The sequence below is a fragment of the Canis lupus genome, chromosome 1, assembly GCF_048164855.1.
Source record: "Canis lupus baileyi chromosome 1, mCanLup2.hap1, whole genome shotgun sequence".
Taxonomy (NCBI): Eukaryota; Metazoa; Chordata; class Mammalia; order Carnivora; family Canidae; genus Canis; species Canis lupus.
In genome coordinates this window covers 1,670,985-1,690,073 of record NC_132838.1, presented here as the reverse complement: position 1 = coordinate 1,690,073, position 19,089 = coordinate 1,670,985, and the positions used below count along the sequence as shown (strand labels likewise).

At 61.1% G+C, this 19,089-nt stretch overlaps 1 long non-coding RNA gene across 1 annotated transcript; it reads right to left on the bottom strand.

Annotated features, from left to right (window-relative positions):
* Positions 1–11,188: 11,188 nt before the first annotated feature.
* Positions 11,189–13,908, bottom strand: LOC140610038 (uncharacterized). Its single transcript, XR_012011823.1, has 3 exons — positions 13,230–13,908; positions 12,929–13,111; positions 11,189–11,821 (listed from the first exon to the last, which is right to left on the bottom strand). It is a non-coding gene; the product is annotated as an uncharacterized lncRNA (long non-coding RNA).
* Between the last annotated feature and the right edge of the window lie 5,181 nt (positions 13,909–19,089).

The following is a 19,089-nucleotide window of genomic DNA, read 5'->3' as shown; positions in this document are numbered from 1 at the left end:
CCCAACATGCAGAGGCGTGTGCTAGACACTACGTCCTGGAGAGGGCAGCCCTGCTGTGGGCTTGGGCGGTGGCCCTCTTTGTATCCTGCCCCATGCCTGTGCCCCAGTTACCTCTCTGCCCCCAGCACCCCGGGGCCTGCAACCACCCCAAGTCAGGTCTGCCTCAAGCTCGTCGGGTCCCAGGGCCAGACTTAGGGTTCAGTCACTGCGGCCCGACCAACAGCTCCACATCCCCCACCCTGTCCCCCAGGCCAGCCTGCAGAAGGCACTTGATGCACCATTGCTTCGGCTGACATGTGTCTCACACAAGTCCAGACCCTCCCTTAATCCTAAAGCTGTGGCCACCAACAGCCACCACTGGGGCCTTGGCCAGTCAGGTGGGAGCCCAGCCAGCTGACCAACAGAGGTTGGCCTCCCCTCAGGTGCAGCAGGTGTAAGGGGCAGCCCAAAGACCAGAGCAGAAGGCCTCGCTTGGGCCAGGGGACCAGAGAAAGGCTCAGAAGAGAGACAATGTCAAGGGTAGGCCATGTCCTGCACGGGGCAATGCCCTGGCCCTAGGCTTCTCTGCCCCTGTGGTCATGGCCCCCATCCCCCCAGGTCAGGGCTGGTGGCTCCAGGCGCATCCTCCCCCTTCCTCCACTTGCCCCCTTTGGAGCCCTTCATGTGGTGGAACAGGGCACAGTCGTGCGGGTCAGGCCCCCATAGGGTGACCTTTGTGCTTCAGAGCCAAGGCCTGTCTGCAGCCCTGTCCCCTGGTCAGCTTGCCATGCCCTGCGTACCCCCAGCCACGTCACCAGCTAGTGTCTCTCCTGAGCGCCGAGCCTTCGGGGTGACTCACTTTCGTTGAAGAAGCGCTGTTTCTGGGCCATGAGTCAAACCTTTCCTGGCTGAAGAGCTCATGCTTCCAAGGCCTCGTGTCTTTCACAGCCACTTGCACTGGTTTCCGGCACCCAGTGCACCGGGGGTCTGTGCCCAGGACACACCAGGGAGTGAGGAGGCCACGGGGCGCAGGGTGGAAGCGGTCAGGGCACTTTGGGCCAGGGGTGGGAGCGGGTATAAGGACAGACCCCTGCCCCACGGTGCCTGGGCCTGGGGGCTCGATAAAAACACATCCACGGCGGGTGCTTGGCTCTGCTGACAGCCAGGTGTGCTGGGACGGTGACGTGCTCCCTGGGACGCTGTGTGCCCAGCGTGCCCCGACTCGACCCATCAGTGTGTGCTTTGTTCGTGGAATAAAGGTGTGTTGTTTTCCATCTTTCGTCTTGGTGGGCGAGCGGTATTTTTTTCACACTAAAGTTGTGGTTTGCGAAGCACATTCACCATGGCTCGCACGGGCTGGCGCCGAGACAGGGTCCACGTTGCCAAAACTCCTGAGGCCAAGTCTGTTTAGCTTCACATATGAGTTTAGAAAATTGAAGCCTAAGAGCTCACTGTTTACATTGCAAACAGTTTAATAAAAGCTGCCGGGAGCTCCTGGAGCCTAAACGCAGTGATAGTCGATGTAAGACCCGAGGGAGGGAAGGCCCTGCTCTCTGACCCCCTGGCCTCCTCCTGACCTCGTCCCAAGCTGCGCTCAGACAACACCCTCCCCTCACTTGGTCGGGGACGCGCCTCCTGCCAGGCGGCCTGGGTCCTCAGGATCAGCCTCTGGGATGCACATCCGCCTGCTGGCCTCAGGCCAAAGACAGAGGCCCCGAGACCGCGAGGGATGTCCGGGCCGCACAGCAAGGGCTGGTTTTCAGTGCAGGAGCGGGGTCTGCAGGCATCTCCTGACGGGGCCCCAGCTCCACTCCTGACGCCTCTGTGCTGAGTCCTGGTGTCCCCGGAAAGGAGGGGCCAGAAACTGTGCGGCCTCACCTGCCCCTCACAGCAGGTGCTCAGCAAACATGCGCCAAGGGAAGCGGAGAACAGACGGAGCCCCTGCGTCACAACGGGGAGGCGCAGTGTTGGGGCAGCTGGCAGCCACGCAGCCCTGTCCAGGGGCCAGGCTCTGGTTTCTGCACAAATGGATCCACAAGGACCCCGCTGCCGCACCAGCCCTCTTCTCATCCATGAAAGGCACACTGTCTGCAGGCCTCGCCCTGTCCACACAGCCTCACTCAGAAGGAGCTGCCAGTGCTCTGATGCATGTCCGGGACAAGCAGCCCGCAGGCCTGTCCAGGGGTTGTCCCCGCAGACCCGTCCTGGGCACGGGGCCCCTGACAGGCAAGGCTGGGGAGAGCCCACGAAGGGCCGTCTGATGGCAGTGGACCCACAGCAGGAAGGGGACTCCGGGGGGCACAGCAGGGTCACCCCTGGGCTTGAGAGGAAGGAGGGGTCATCCCAGAGTGCTGCCTACACCACGGGCTGTCCACGAGCCTGGTGCCTACGTATTAGGCGGCCGTGAGCTGGCCTGGAACAGGGGCCCTGCAGCCACTGGGGAACATGGGGTACACAGTGCCATCGGGCTTCAGAGCCAGCAGGAGCCTCACAGCGTGCGGGTGCCAATCCAGCCCTGGCAGCTGCTGCCTCTGTGCTCCTGCAGGGAGGTGGCTATGCTCCCAGGGTGCAGGGCCTCCCACCCAGGCCTCTCCTCTCCTCGCTTCTGTCCCTGCAGTTATCAGACAGTCGTGTCAGGATGGAAGCACTGAGGACTCAGTCACGGACAGTGGTGCATGACTCCTGGTGCATGGGTTTGCTCCACGTTTGTGCAAGATGCTGTCCAGGCCCATCTGTCACCGTGAGGCTGGCCCAGCCGCAGCTGCATCCCGGCACTCTCTCTGCTGTCATGTAGACGCCCACCTGGTCACATCCAGTGCTGCTGCCTGAGTTTTGCTCAGTGGTGGTGATGACAGCCCTGGGACTTGCTGGCTTTGCCCTGACTGGCCATGCTATGTGAAGAGTGCCTTGCAGTGGCCCCTAACACGGTCCCGGTGGTGTCCATGGCTGGACCGACCAAAGCTGGGGGTCGGCGAGGGGCCCAGGGGCTCCAGGGAGCAAGCACCTCGGAACCTGCACCATGTCCCAGGAAATGTTGGCCTGGGAGCTGTGCTGTGAGCAATGTCTTTCCTTACTGAGGCGGGCAGACGCGAGCCACTGTGCATGAGGCCCTGCCATCACACAGGCGCCTCCGACGCGGCCAAGACCGGGAAGACGCCATGAAGTGTGAGTGCAGAGGGGGCTCGGGCCCCGCAGCTGGGGCAGGCAGCTCTTATCCTGGGGTTGAAGGAAGTGGGGCGCCGGCATGCTCCAATGAGGGGGCTGTGGAGACGTGGCCTGAAGCCAGTAAGGGGGTGGGTAGGATCCCCAGAGGCCAGTGGGCTGGGACAGGGCATCCGTGGGGATCCTCCAGGGGTTGTGGCAGAATGAGCCTGCAGGCAAGCGCCTAGGCCATGCAGGGAGGCCATGCGGGGAGGCCATGTGGGGTGGGGATGGCACCTGGCACTCCCAGGGCCTGAGCCCGCAGGTACCTGCCTTCTTCCAGCAGTGGCCTCCCCTGTGCCAGTGCTTAAAGTCCCCCGCAGCCACGCCCTGTCCTGGGCTCTGGGTGCCGGATCCTCGTCCCGCAGGGGGCTCAGCAGACCTTGTCCGCCCTCCACCAGAAGAGCCACCTGCACTGGGAGCGGGGGGGGCATTCATATACTGTGTGGTGCTGCTCTGCCCATCTGTCACTCTCCTCGAGTGTCTCCTGTCGGGACCTGCCCAGGAACCTTGGCACATTAGGTCCAATTAGCATGATGGCAATCCCAGTGGGCTCCCTGGCTTAGCCCACGCCCAGACGCCACACTGCACCGTGAAGGGCAGCAGGGGGAGGATAGGAAGATGGAGGCCCCTCGGAGGCCATGCCAGGGTCCTGGGACTGCCTCCGCATGGTCCCCACCCTGGGCAGCCTTAACAGTACCCTGTCCCTCACAGAGCACAAGCCAGACGTACAGAGCAGGTGTGGAGAAGGGTCTGTCCAGGCCCCACCCAGCTTCTGGGGCTCGCCCGAAGCCCTCAGGGTGCTCCATTCCTGCCTGTGTTGTCAGGGGCCTCCTCCCACACACTCCCCTGCCCTCCAAGGATGCCAACCCTCCCGAAGGATGGCCCCCAGCCTGGCACAGCCTCGTCTTCGCTGAGGCACCTGTAGCAGCCCATGTCCCAATCAGGCTGTGTGCTGAGGTCCTGGGGGAGATGCCATTTGACCCCCAACAGGGGGTTGGTGGCCGGGGGTCAGGTGAGGTGCGTGCTCCCGGTGGGCCCTCTACACCGTCGCGCCCAGCGGATTGACCTGTGTGGCCCTGTGGTTCCTCTCCCGCTCCAGGACGCCCCCGGCACCCCTGCACACCCCAGCCCCTCCTGGGCCCCATCTTTCCTGCCACCCTCCCTCCTTTCTCTTCTTGCTGCCATCCTGGAGCATTTTCTTGCAAGGCAGGGGGAAGCCAGTCATTTATCCAGAAGATGACTGAATAAAATAAACGTGACTTTATTTGGTACCATGATCTTTCTTCCCAATCCTCGTTTGATCTAAGAAAAGTGAGTTTTCTAGGAAAGCACAGAAATGCAAGCTGTGCCACTGGCTGCCTCGGGCTCCGCCCCCATGACCTCCCTGAGCCCTCCAGGAGCGGTGGCGCCTGGGGCAGAGTGGGAGGCAGGGGTGCAGGAGCAAGTCCTACACTCTGCACTGACCGCGAACCCTAGCTCCATGGGCAGTGCCAGCACATCCAGACCACCTGAGGCACTGCTGCCCCCTGCACGCTGCTCCTCATTTGTGTTTTAAACCTCATGCACCTCATCAGAGAAGTGGCCGAGGTATCCAGTGGCCCTGGAACCCATGTGCTGTCCCACGTCCAGCCCTCAAAGTCCAAGGAGCTCATCTGGCCCCCCGCACGGGACCAGCCACCTGGACACGCCTGCTGCTGGCTCACCACGTACAAGAACGGAAAGGCCTGAAGACCACGTGGCTTTGGTCCTGGCTGCCAGGTTTCCATCGCCAAGACCATCTTCCTGGGCAGCACGGGTGAGTAGCCAGCCGACCAGGCAGTCTCGCGTTCCTGACACCCACCCCCCGGGCTGGGGACCCCAGGCAGCATGGCCCCTGCCACTGGAGAGCAAGCTCCCCTGGCACTGCACAATGGGTGGGGAGGCTCTGGGCGTCGGCGCCCCCTCGAAGCCCTCTCCGCACACGTGTGCATCCAGGCAAGGCCACTCCACGGTCCTGCTTCTGCCCACGGCTCACCTGAAGTACAGTGGCCAGGGTGGGGGGAGCAATGGGAAGAGGCTGTGGGGCTGGAAGGGCCGGTTCCCGGGGCTCCTGGAGGAGCAGCTGCTGTGACATCCCCAGAAACACAAGGAGGAGGGAGACACGTGGAAATTCTGGGTAGATTTTGCCAAACGCCAATTAGGCTTCTATCCCGTGAACTTCAGGTTTGGTAAAGCCAGTGGAAAACCTGCTGTTGGTGGAGCTGAGTTTCAGCTGGTCACACCTAGGGAGACACCTCAGGCCTCTGTGACGCATGGCAGCTTGTCCTGAATCACCGGATCTGTGTCCTGGCCAGCCCAGCCCCAGGACCACAGCTCCAGGACGTGCCCAGCCTGACCCAGGCTCCCCGTGGGAGGCCTGCACTGATCTTGGCTCTTGCTAAACAACCCGCCCAGTGTCTCTGACGGCTGGCTGAGCAGGCCCACGCGGGGGAAAGGCACGTAAGGAGCTGAAAACGGCATGTGGGACGGAGGCCTGGGGCCCCGGGCTCGTGGTGACACGGTAGGCTCCACATCCCCCAGCAGCACTCACAGTGCGAAGCCCAGCCCCCCCAACCCCTGAACCCTGTCCCAGTGTTGGCCTAGACAGGACATGAGTGGCACTCACAGCCCCCAAGTGCCTGCTGGTCCCTTCCCGTCCATGGCCTGCGCCCTGTTCCTGTGGCCACGGACTTGCTCAGGACGAGCCCCAACTGCCTGAACCTCACGCTCTGGGAACCGCCAGCCAGCACACAGACAGACACACGGACTGGAGTGGGCAGTGGGCTGAGGGCCAGGGTGAGCAGCAGCGGGACCGTGCAGCTGCCGAAAATCTGACTTTGTGGTTAGGCTGCTGGGTGCCTGGGAAGCCGGATGCTGATCCACAACGCGAGGCTCCAGGTCCTGCAAGGCTCCCCCCAGAGCTTGGAGCTTGGCACGAGCGCCCCTGGCCTCACGAGGCCGGCAGTTGCCATGGCCACCACAGCGTCACCAGGACTGAAACACGATGAGGCCATTTCTCACCCAGCACTGGTTCACCGCGTCATGTGTCTGCACAGCCTGGAAGGTCGGAGAAGGAGCCACGCCGAAGCCGACGGCAACAAGGCCACGTTTCACCTCTGAGCCCCAGAGGCCCTGCCGGGTGGGCATGCAGACCCTGGGAGGTGGGAGGCTCATGGGGTGGCCACCTGCACCCCACCCCATCTGATGGCCCCCCAGCTGGCAGAGCTCTGCTGCAACCACGAGCCCCGCAGAGGACCTGGGGCCCTGTCGGCCGTGCCATGTGTCCTTTTCTGAAGGCCCAGCAGTGGACGGGCAGCAGGCACTCCTGCAGACAGCGCTCTGCTCCTCACCCCCTCAGCTCCCAGGTCACCTGAGACGCTCTTATGGCCGGGTGGGGGCATCCTCCACCCTGGAGTCCTGCCTCTGTCACCCCTGCACCCAGAAGAGGTCCTCCCCTCCCCCCCTCCCCCTTCCCTTCCCCCCTCCTTCTCCTGTACTAGCCTTCCCCTGCTCCTTGTCCTCCTCCCCTTCCCTCCCCCCTCCCTTCCCTCCCATCCCTTTCCTCCTTTCTCCTCCCCCTACCCCCTACCCCTCCTTCTCCTTCCCTCCCTCCTCCTCCCTTCCCCTCCTCCCACCCCCTACCCCTTCTGCCCTCCCCTCTCCTCCCTCCTCCCCCTGTGGCTACAGGGGCAGCTCCAGCAGAGGCCCTGCTGTCCTGGGAGCATGGCTGGGTTCCCTTGTCCTGAGGGGTCTCCAGATGCCAGCAGGACCTGCATGGGTCCTCCAGACCATCCCGCAGGGTGTCTCCCACATACACTGTGACAGCCCTGCCCCTGCCGCTGCCCCCTCCAAGCCTGGACCCCGGGGATGCTCATGGCCTTGTGCTCTGACGGTTGGGGGTGGGGGGGTTGGCTCATACCTTGCGGCTCTCGTCCTCACAGGAGCAATGAGATGCAGCCCCGCAGGGTGTGGAGGTGGGTCTGGGGGCTCACGGTGGCAACAAGCTGCTCACCACAGAGGGGGCGCCAGCTGGTTCTAGAAGCAGGGCCAGGCAGCACGCTGTCTCAGGGCCTCCCTGGAAAGCAGACCCATGGGCTCCTCGGTCTGTCCCCCCAACGCTGTCGGAGCAGGGGACAGGCCCACATGACTACCAGCCAGGGACCCGGAGCCCCGGAGCCACAGCTTCTCTGCCTGCGGCTTTTCCTGGGCTGCCTGACTCCCCTCTCAACACCTACTGGACTTGGAGTCCATTCTCTCTGAGGCCTGGACCTTCCTCACTGCTGCAAGCAGAGGAAAGTTACCTGCAGGATCCACAATGGCACATATGAAGTGAAGTGAAACCTGACTCAAATGAGGTGCTTGGCTTCATCAGATTTTCTGCTAAATTGTGATTGACTGGGAGAACCTTTGTGTTTTATATCTTTTTATATGTGTTTTTATATCTTTTTTTTTTTAAACTTTCTACAGTGTTCTCTATTGTGCTTCTTAGTAAGTAGTCAAAAGCAAACAACCAAAAGCGCTCACTCCTCTGGTCTTACCCTGGCACCCCAGGCAGCATGTGGCCAGGGAGGCCAAGGCAGAGCCACAGCCAACACCCCCCGGGTCCGGCTGCAACACTGCCCAACAGAATGTCCCAGATCCAACAGCCTCGGCCATGAACCGGGTCCCATCTCACGGCCTCTGTGGATGGGGAATCGTCTCAGGGTGGCAGGTGCAAGGTGAGGCTGCTCTGTCACCCCAGGACCCCACTTGGGAGCGGCCACTGGCAGGCCCACTTGAGGTTGTCCAGAGGTACCCACGGGGCAGCAGCTTCCCCCAGAGCATCCACATGAAGCAGCCCAAATTCCAGTCCAGCTGCTGACAGTGGGGAGCTCACCCGCGGGAAAGACCCCCAGGACAGACACTGGCCGAGGAGCTGCACAGCACTGTTGGAGAGAAAGCCAGTCTGCAGGTCTCGGGGGCGTCCCTGCCGTGCCAGGCCCCCTCCCCTCTTGACAGTTCCAAAAGCTAGGGCCAGGCGCCTCCCACACTGAGTGCCAGCTCTTTCCCCGACAGAGACTCTGGTCAGTGGGGCCGTGCCCGGGGCACTCTCCCCTCTCCAGCCCATTCCCGGTGACCGCGGGGCCCAAGGAGACACAGCCGCCATGTGGCCTCCACGGACAGGAGCCTGTCGCGGGTGGGAAGGCGCCCCGCGTGTTGGGGGTGCCGCGGTAAGGCAACCTAACAAAGTGTACACAACGTGCATTTCCCCTGACCTGACGAACATGCCTTCATAAACGCCTGGAAGCCCAGGCTAGAACACAAATCCTGAGTGTTCCCCACCCAAACTGGCGGGCAGCACGGGACGGCCACCCGGGCGGCCACTCCCGGTCCCCCCCGGCCCGCATGCACACCCAGCCCGGCCCTGCCGTGTCCCCCTCTGCTCCCGGAAGGAGGCTATCTGGCAAGGGGCCGCAGCATGCGTGGCCGACTCTGGGACGGAGCCCTCCTGCCTGAGTGTAAACAGGTCCTGACGGGACGCCCCGGGCCCCTGTTCTGGACGGCGTGAGGGAGGCTCGGGCCCTCTGTGCGCTGTGTGGTCACTCACATCGCCCCCATGTTGCCTGTGGGTTCCGGGCACACGGGGGCGAAGAGCGGGTTGGAGGGTGGCCAGGCTGCCCTGGGGCCATCCAGTCTGTGGCGGGAGCTCCCTCATCGTCCACCTTCTCCCCCTGTTCTCCCAGTTGCCCAGGTCGACTCTGTGGCTGACCCAGCACAGCCCCCAATGGTGGGTCTGCCCTGGCGCCTGGCCCTGCTCACCTGCCCGCCAATAGCACCCATCAGAGCTCGACAGCCTGTCCCTGTGGATGCCTGGCCCTGCACAGCCCTGCCTCCTGCTCTGGGCTCCACCCCAACACCAGCCTGCTCACCGGCTGACCCCACTCAGAACTTGCCAGGCAAACCCAACACCAGGCTGCCAAGAGTGAGAGCACAGTCGAATGTCCAGAGTGTGAGTCTGTCTCACTGGCCTGAAGCAGTCAGAAAGGGCCAGGCTTGCGGGCCAGGGAGGAGAGGCCAGGGCGTCGAGGTGGGTACCTCTGTTGCTGGACCCAAGGCTTGCCCGCAGCCCCACCATGCTGGAGGCCCCACAGGCCGTTGGGGTTTGCTCTGCAACGGGAGGCGTCGTGGCTGCCCGGCCATCCCAGATGTAGGCCACGAGATGATTACAGACGACAGCCTGGGGGCTGCTGGGTGCACGGCGCTGGTGTGGTTAATGGTGTTCCGGAGGAAGATCCTAATTACCTGTGAAATTGAGGATCTATTTTCAGATAGCGCTCCAAGAAGCGATTCTGCCGAGCAGGCTGAGAAGTGCTATTTGTCCTCCATACCTGGGAGGGTGGGAGAGCCCGCCCTGGTCACGCAGACCCCTGCCCGCTGTGTGGGCAGGCAGACCAGTCACCCCGCCCTCAGGGTGGGAAGCCCCGGCTTCCCACAGAGCATGAGCACCGTGGAGCTGCCGCGGAAGCAGAGCTCATGGTGCCCGGCCTGGCTCATTACAGGAGTCTGCTGCCCCCACAGCAGGGCAGGGGTCTCTGGCTGCATCAGGCCCCACACCCACCATAGGGATCATCCACCCCGAGGGCACCTGCCCCATGTCCCCAGAGTGCAAGGTGGACTCGTCCGTGGTGAGCAACACCGACACCCACATGGGCTTCCCACACGGGACCCTGCAGGCCTTGGTTTGTGCAGCTTCCTTGGGGGGCTGCGCATGACATCTGGGGCGGGGGCAGGGGACACAGGATAAAGACATGGGGAGGCACTGGGCAGTGTCTCATCATACATATTTGGGAAATGCCACCTTGGGCTTCCCTTCCATGAGCTGCAGGCTGTGGCCATGTTCCGGGCCTGACCCCGTCCCATGTTCGGCTCTGCCGTCAAGACAGCTGTGCCCTCTGCCTGGGCAGCTCAGTGTCTGCTGCGAGCACTCATTCCCCCTCCAGTGCAGCAAAGTCTCCGTGAGCCCACACTGCCCGGGGTGGGGGGTGGGGGCCGCTGTGTCTGCTGCCCCCGCCCAGGCACCAGTCGGTGTCACAAGGAACTGGCCCAGCCTGAAGCAGGACGACTTCAAATTACGGCAAGATGCGGGTTAGGTCATTAGCGTCCAGTCTGCAGGAGCCCCCACATGGCCACACAGCCCCACCCATGGTGTGCCACCCCCAGACCAGAGGGTGTGCCATCCTCGGCCACAGGACAGGGAGGGATGGCAATGGGTATGCCTGCGCCCCCAGGAAGCAGGTGACACACCAGGAGGGGCGATTATCCAGGGTCTTAGATGAGTCCCGCAGAAGCACCACCAACCTTCTCTCCCGTGTCACAGCGCCCACAGCCTCAACCCGACCTCCTGGTTGGGTCGGACCTCCTGGGTGCCTCCCCTGATGCCCAGCCACAAGGTCAACCCAGACCTCACAGAGCTCGCCTGACGCCACAGCCGGTGCATACACACAGAGGGGAGGCTGACTCTCCTGGGCTGGCCCGCAGCGTGATGAATGACACCCTGATAGAAATCATCATTTCTATGATCGTCATACAAATGGGTGCTTCTATTCTTTTTTTAAACGCTACTCGGGACTCATTAAATTGATTTCACAACCAGCTGATGGGTTGCAACCTGCTGTTTGCAAACATCCACCTGGTCTCAGTGGACCTCACGCAGGGTCCTCCTTGTTCTACCCAGGGCGGCCCTCCTCAGCAGGTGACTGGACCCCGCTGGCCCAGCTGGCCCAGGTGACGCGGGCACTCTCACAGGCCTCCCTCCACAGCCCTGTGCCGGCGCCTGGTGCCAAGGCGGCATGTCTTCCTTCGCCAGAGCGCCTTGGGGTCCAGAGGCTGGGGCACCAGGTGGGGTCACAACAGACATGAAGTACACAGAGTCTGAGGCCCCGAGTTACCATCATTGGGAAAATGTTCTTTATATGTTTTTACCACATTTTCCAAATTGTGTCCAACAGATAACATTAGGTGTAGAACCAGAAAGAGCATCAACATTGGGATGAAAACAAAAGAAAAATAACACCCCCCCTCCCGCTGCGTGGTTGGCGGGGGATCAGCATTCAGTGGGAGGGGGGCCTGGCTGGGGGGAGCCACTGAGGGGCCATGGGGGACTATGGAGGATGAGAGCGCAGGAAGCCAGCTGGCCCTGGCTGATGCCTGGCCACCCTCACAAGGCATGTGGGGTCGCTGCAGGAGAGCGCTCTGCACCACGGTGGGCTCCGCGTCCCATGCTGCAGCCCAGGCACCTTCGTGGATGCTCCACCTGTGCTGAGTCAGGCCGGGGGGAGAGTACCGTGTGCCCTGAGCTAGGTCAGCATCAGTGCAAGGCCCAGGGGATGCAGGACAAGAGCTGGGAGCGGGAAGCCTCAGGCTCCCCCTCATGTCTCTGTCAGCTCCAGGCACCCAGAGGGAGGAGGATGGTGCTCGGCCTGGCAGGGTTTGGCCCACGGTGGAGCACATGGAAGCCAGCTCCGAACGTAGGGCCATGGGACAGAGACAGCTGAGCCAGGACGCAGATCACACCACCGACAAGGACAAGCCCACCTGGATTTGCTTCAGTAAAATGAAGAGCCTTTGGTCCTCAGAGGCCCTGTTCAGAGAGTAAAGAGGCTCAGAGCCACGACAGTGGTCATGTAGCCGAGCCCACAGCCCGGGAGAGGCAAAGAAGTCTGTGAGGTGGCAAGAACATGCTGATGGGAGGACCCAAGGGGTCATGGTGCCCACGAGGCTGAGCAGACTCTACTCAGCATGAGAGATGCCCTGGGACACCTCCGTCAGGGACGCATTTGCTCGGGCTGCAGGCCACCCCCCCACCCCCCACCCCTGCCACAGGACTGACACCACCAAGCACCAGGGCACAGGGACATCTCGTCCAGGCCAGGGACAAGCTGTCTGACCTGCCACCGCCTCCACTTGTGCACGCCCAGCGGGGTCAGCCTATGACCCTCGGGACACAGACTCGTGTTGGTAAGGGTTGTATTTGTACAAAACACTGGACACACCCGGACATCCACTGATGGCAGCAGACAATAGGTGCCCCTGGTGTGTGGGGGCATGAGGGCGGTAAGCGGCCCCGCATACCCACACACATGGCTGGACCTGCTCGCGGAGGCACAATCAGAATTCCAGGCCCAGGTGTGGAGGGGAGGCGGGACTTCCTGGGCCGACCACAGGACACACCGCCTCTGGGAAGGGCGTGAGGGTGGCCTCCGGGGTGCCTGGGCGTCCCATGTCTGGGCCTTGGGGGTCACAGCAGACAGGTATGGACACGCCCTCCCGCTGGGCTGCCTCTCACTCTTGCCAAACTCAAGGATCCCTGGGCCTCAGGACCAGCCCCCCACCCCCCACCCCAACCTGGATCCCATCTGCCACAGGCTCTGCTCCCACCTGGTGCCACCCCTGGGACACAAGCCCTGCGTGCCCAGGGATCCTCCTGTGCACCCCCGGCTGTGGGGAGGCCCCCCCTCGAGGCTGACTGGGGTGAGGGGCCCCGCTCTGTGAGCGCTGACGGCTCATTACTCCATTGCTCATCCTCTGCAGGTGCCAGACTCATCTGCCGCGGGCTGGCGCCATCCCCACCCTGTTTCTCCATTCTTCCCTCACATGGCCTCGCACTTCACTCAGCGTCCAGAGCCAGGTCTTGGGAGGCAGCCCCACCTGGGAGCTTCCCTCCCATGCAGGCCTGAGCTACTGTCACCTGTGGGGCATAAACATTGCTCAGGAGTCTGGTAGCTCCAAATGCTGATGGGGAGACACACCACGGGCTCCTGATAAGTAGCAGAGGTGGCATGCGGCGCCAAGACTTGGTGAGCATGGGACATACAGCTGCTTGCTACACCGTGTACCTTCTTCCGACTCGGAGCCAAGAAATGTCTTGAACCTGGAAAATCCAATCACAATCATCTCAAAACAAAAACAGAAAACAAAACAAAAAAACCCAAACACAAAAACAATGAATGCATCTTCAGTAAGTAGGGATTCTGGATTGGAGCGAGTACCTCACTGAGAGGTCTCCGACTTGATCCCCTGCACGGGTGACACAGACGCCCTGGGTGCCCCAGGCTGGTGGCCAGGCCCGCACCCCACTGCTCTGCAAGGGCTGAAGGGCCACCCGTCCACACAGTCATGCCAGCCTGTTCGTGGGATTTGCCGTAAGCCTTGCATTGAGTCTTCAGTGAAGCTTTGACCACGAGACACCAGGAAAGGGGAAGAAAGGCAGCCGCTTGCTCCGCTTGCTCTGACCTTCAGGGACCCAGATAGATTCCTAAATCCTGCAGAGGAAGCACGTGGCTGAGGAAGGACCACAACGCCGTCCTGGCGATTCACCCTGCAGAAGAAGTGCTCAGGGGGGACCAGGTTTGGAGGCCTCGAGGTCGTCTGGGTGGCAGCCAGATGACAACGAGATCCTGGAGCTGTCGGGGGAGCTGGGGCCCCTCCACTCCATCCTCAGTGACGGCCAGGTCAGGGAGCCTGCATGTCATCCGGGCTTTGTGATAGCTCCTAGGAGCCACAGTTCATTGAAACACTTCATGTTTTTTTTTTTTTTTTTTGGGGGGGGGGCAGGGGTTGCAATTAAAGCTCCCATTGTCACATAATTAAGACTAATTAAGGGACATCTGGGTGGTTCAGCAGTTTAGTGCCTGCCTTCAGCCCAGGGTGGGATCCTGGAGTCCCGGGATCAAGTCCCACATTGGGCTCCCTATATGGAGGCTGCTTCTCCCTCTGCCTGTATCTCTGCCTCTCTCTGTGTTTCTCATGAATAAATAAATAAAATCTTTAAAAAAAAAAAAAAAAGACTAATTAGAACCAGACAGGGGAGGCTCTCATGTTCTGTCAACCTGAGTCCTGGGCTCTTGCCAGCTCAGCAGGGTGGGGCGAGACAGGCCGCCCCGTAGAAGGCAGCTTCCCAGACATCCGGCGGGGTACCCCGGCCCGACCGCCCTGGTCCATGAGGGCCCACAGGCACCCGTCCTCTGGCCGCACATAGGAGCCTCCCACTGGAATGTGTTCCTGGCCCCGGGAAGGAGCCTGGAAGCAAGGCAGGACTTACTCACCCCTGCGTGACTCACCAGGCAGTGAAGCTTAATGCTGGAGAGCTGTGGTCTGCGTCGCAGAGACACCAACTCTCAGCTGCTCTGATTTCTCCCCAAATTAAAATCAGGAACAGTTTGAATGCATGAACGGCAATTTTGTGCCCCCCCCCCCCCAGGACTTGATTAGAACATTCTCAGGATTCTGGTCGGTGAATCAGCCCCGCCGTCCAGGGGATCTGACCACCGCGCTGGGCTCTCGGCTCTCCTCTCTGTGCAGACTGGTGCCATCTGCTTTTCCCTCCTGGCCATGCACTGTGACCCCTAACACATCTGAGGAGGGAGAGGGTCCTGGCCACACAATCCTGACTGCGGCCCTCCCGAGGGGCCGGGGCCTCTGTTGCATGTGCTCTGGGTGTAGGCAGGGTCTGCTGCCCTCCCCACTCCATGGTTGGGCCAAGGCCTCCTGACTGTCCCACAAACAGAGTGGATGTGTCTCCTGCCACCTGTGTGTGTCCAGGATTCCAGAGCGACTCAGGTCTCCCTAGCCGGAGGGAAGGGAACAGCCCCGCACACTGGGCCTGCTGTCCCCACGGTCCCTGAGCACAGATAGTGGAGGCCGCCGTGTCTGGAAAAGGCTTCGGAAATTTGAGTGTGAAGCCCCGAAGAAATGACTGTGGTTCGCTGGGTCCTACCACCCCCGCGGGGACAGCCGAGTGCAACGGAACGCCCCGAAGGAAGGGGTCACAGTGGGGCACACGTCTCCTCATCTCCTTCCTCCCAAGCCCCCCTGAAACAACACGGGGGACCTGAGGAACCCAGGAAACAGGAAGAGCCTCGGGAACCGGCAGGTAAGAGGGGTGGACTGCGCAGGAGAGAATGCAAACCCCAGCATGTGCGGCACCGTGAGGCCGGCGAGGGGAGAGCCCACCGGGCAGGGGGTCCTGGGAGCACACAGGTGCAGCTGGAAAGGGACGGTGACACTGCACCTCCTGGTCTCGCTCACGTCTGCCCAGAGGACCACGGCCACACCTCTGGACCCAGCCGGCTTCTCTTGGCGCCTGAGACCTGCTTCTTCAGTGTTGAGAAATTTCAGGAGCTAGTTGCAGTCACCTGAAATTGTCCACATGAGAGAGTTTACGCCATGGAAATTGGACATGTAAGTCGCAGTTGCCCCCCAGAGAGCGAACTGCTAGACATTCCCATGCTGCCACACCAGGTACGTGAGGAGGTTTGCCAGAGAAAATCCAGGGGCAGGGGGCCCTCGTGTCGTTTGGGAAGATAGAAAAAGGCATTTTGATACTAGAAAAAAGAGAGGCTATAGGTGAGAGGAGTTGTTCAGAGGGCAGAGCCCTTGGAAAGCAAAACATCAAGTGTACGATTAAACGAAACTGGAAATTTAAAACTGACACGGCACAAATAGAGACACAAAGGAAGAGCTGATAGCCAGATTCTATGTCCCGGGGAGCGATGCGCTGGCGATGGGGCAGGAGGAGATCCAGGGTCAGGGGAGCCGCTGGCACCAGGCCCAAGCCCGGAATCCAAGCTCTGGGAGCAGAAAACAGACCTCGGCTGTGAACACCGGCAACAGCACACTTTCTGTCCGTGGCCACACTGGGGTGCGGGCGGGAACACGGCAGGTGCTCCACCCGAGAAGGGAAGTGCCTCCAGCCTGGCCATACAGCCTTTGGGCCCTGAGTTTGGGCATCGGAAGGGCACTGGCATTCTGAGCAGCAACACAGAGCCCACTGATCAGAGTCTTTCTGGTGTCAGGACAGCAGTTCCCTGCAAATGGTCAATCAGCCACAAAAGGAAATAGATACTTTCAGAGCTGGACAAGGTGCCCACCGCACATGTGGCCCCAATGGTGGGTGCCTGGCTCAGCAGAGAGTCCTGGGTGCGGGTGTGCAGCGGCTTGACCCCCCATGATGTCCTCCGGTGGGTGTCCCTGGAGCACCCGAGACCTACCTGCAGGGCAGGTGCCAGAGTGCGGTGGCCAGATGGGGAGGCCGGGGATCCATGGCATCGGCTGAGCCCTAGGAAAATCAAGGTCGCTGTTAAACCAATAAAAAACCACTCTTCATACAAGAGGGGACAGGAACTCAGAATGTGTGAGTTAGGACGCGGCGGTGGCTCAGCCGTGGGAGCCGAAGTCCCGCACATCTGGGGCTTGGCCTGCCACCCTGGCTGCGCCCATGCTCACTGCTCCCAGCCCCTGCCAGCCCAGCACGCGTTCTGCCAGGACATCACACTCATCATGCGCCCTCATGTGCAGCCTGGTCAGCAGGAGCCCAGTCCTGAACAGAGCAGCCCTGGACACGGGCCCTCCCTAGACAAGCTGGAGCGGCGCAGATGGGCAGGCATGGAAGGCACCGTGGCCCCAGGGACGGCCGTCCTCTCAAGGGGCAAACCCCTGCCTCTGGGTCGCAGGGACCTGCTGTCCCAGATTCCGTTCCCCGCACGGTTTAAAAGTAAGGTTGGAGTTTCTCTTCTCCTGTCGAGAAGGGGACAGATGATGCTGAGGTGGCCACCTGGGGAGCCCACGGCACACACCCAGATGCACCGCCGCCACAGGGCCAGGGAAAGGGCCCTGGGAGAGCCACACCACCCCCAGAACTTCGCCCTCCATAGTCAGGAGCCACTAGGCAATGCCTAGACCTTAAACTCCCAAGTTGCAGGGCAACACATTTTTTTTTAACTTGGAGGTGGAATCAAAAGGAAGTTGAAAGAACTGCAGAGGGTCCTTGAGCAACAGGGTGTGGATGGAGCGGCCCACAATCTGTGCTGCTGCGGGGCGGTGGTGTGGCTACAAAAATACCCCAGCTCCTCAAACTATGCATCACTTTAATAAAAATAAAAACTGAAGACAATAAAGTGATAGATAAAAACAGTTTCACTGAAGTGAAGGAGCCTGATGGTGCAGGAGGAAGAGACACAAACGTGGATGCTCATGAGCCCCACATGCAGGCCGGGCCTCCCCTGCGAGGGGCCCCTCACCCTGTCTGCTGCCCGCCGAGCCCCTGGGAGGATGGGGGTGCCTTCAGCAGGCCACCCGGCACACACACCCCAGGTTCTGGAAGGAGCCTGGGCCACCCTGACCCCCCCTCCCCAGCCCTGAGCTGAGCTGCAGTGTGAGCTGTGGTGCATTGGAGAGCAGGCTGGAGGTGTTAACCCCTAAGTGGCCATGACTCCAGAGATGGGATCTGGCATGTGATCAAACTGAACTACAGACCTAATTTCTTCCATTTAAAATCATATGAAAGCAAATGTGATACTGTGTTTGGCTTGGAGGAGCCGTGCCTTTGGCAGCAGAGCCAAAGTCCTTGGTGTCATTTGAAATGGAGCGAATTCACCCTTGTTCCCACCTGCAGCCCGAGAGCACCCCATCCCCCCACGGGGCAAGAGCAAAGAGCACCCACACTTCTGCCCTGGCCAAAAGCTGCGTGGGCTGCAGAGGCCAAGCCCCCAAACGACTCTCTGGCCTGACACAGCCTTGGGCCTGCAGGCCAGGGTGCGAGATACTGGAAACCATGACTCAGAGGGGCCTCTGGCTCCTGGGCCCTGTTCCAGGTGCCGGCATGAGGCTGCCCTGCACAGAGCTTGGGGCCGCGGCTGCAAGCGCCGACACGTCTGCACAGGGCTGCACCGCAGCTGGGAGTGCCATGGGCACGCGGCTGACCAAGCACGGGGCAGGGGCCCCGACTGAAGAATGGCCTGGAACACAGTGCCCGTGGCAGGCCCAGGGGTGTGGACAGAGAAGTGGGTTGGACAAGCCCACGGGGCCTGAGGCAGGCATGGAAGCAGGTGGTGGGCAACCCCTCACCTCAGGAGGTGCACTCACCTCCTGCTGCTGAGCTTGCTCCCAAACGGATCCGTACTCAGCATTGCCAATGCAGCTGTTCACATGGTGAGGGTGGGACTCTGGGGACCTGAACCCCTCCCGGGCGCCCACCCACGGCGAGGGGCAGGGGCCACGGCCAGGTGGGGCTCCCCGGGCGGCAGGAGGAGGGCACAAGAGGAGGAGCTCCCACCCCTCCACACACTGGACAGCTTTTCCCCAAACCCCAGTCAATTGGAAGGAAGAGAAATATCGGGGGTGGGGGGGGTTGGAATATGGTCATAAATCTGGGAACTGTTTTTACTGCTGCTTCTATTTCAGAGTTTCAGTTTGGAAAAATACTTTTCTGTGCATTGCAGGCACCACAGTGCTGACTGAGACTAGGGATAACGCAAAAAAAAAAACTATAAAAAAAAAAAAAAAAAAGAGGAATGTGGTTTTCAGACCCAGGAGAAGGGAGAAGAAATCCCAATAAATTACTACTTGTCTCAAGTCCCTTCGTCACATTTAAACTAAACCTTAACTCTGATTTCACTTATTCTCTGCCTCTGCACTGGCGTCCTTGGGCCAGGAGCTCCCCAGCTGCCCCAGGGCATCCTGAGGGCGGAGGGACTGGGGAGTCGCACCTGGGATGCAGAGGAAGAGATGCAGGCGTCCCAGTGAGAGTCGCTGCCGGGACACAAAGCTTGTTGTTTGCATGTTAGATCCGCAGGGTTCCCGGGCTGACGCGGGAGGCTCTGCCGTCCGGCTGCGGTTTCCTCCCTGCCTGGCCGTGAAAACATGAAAGGCTATTTTTGCCACGCCATGGAAGTCTGTGCGTGCATGAGGGTGCCAACCCGGATAGGTGGGTTCTAATTCGCTCCAGCTGTGCCGGCTGGCCCCTCTCCGGGCCTCGATGTGGCAAATAAAGGAGCCGGGAAGCAGCTGTGAGCCATCCAGTCACATAAATGGAAATGAGAAGACGGCACAAGCTCCAGACCTGCAGTGCTG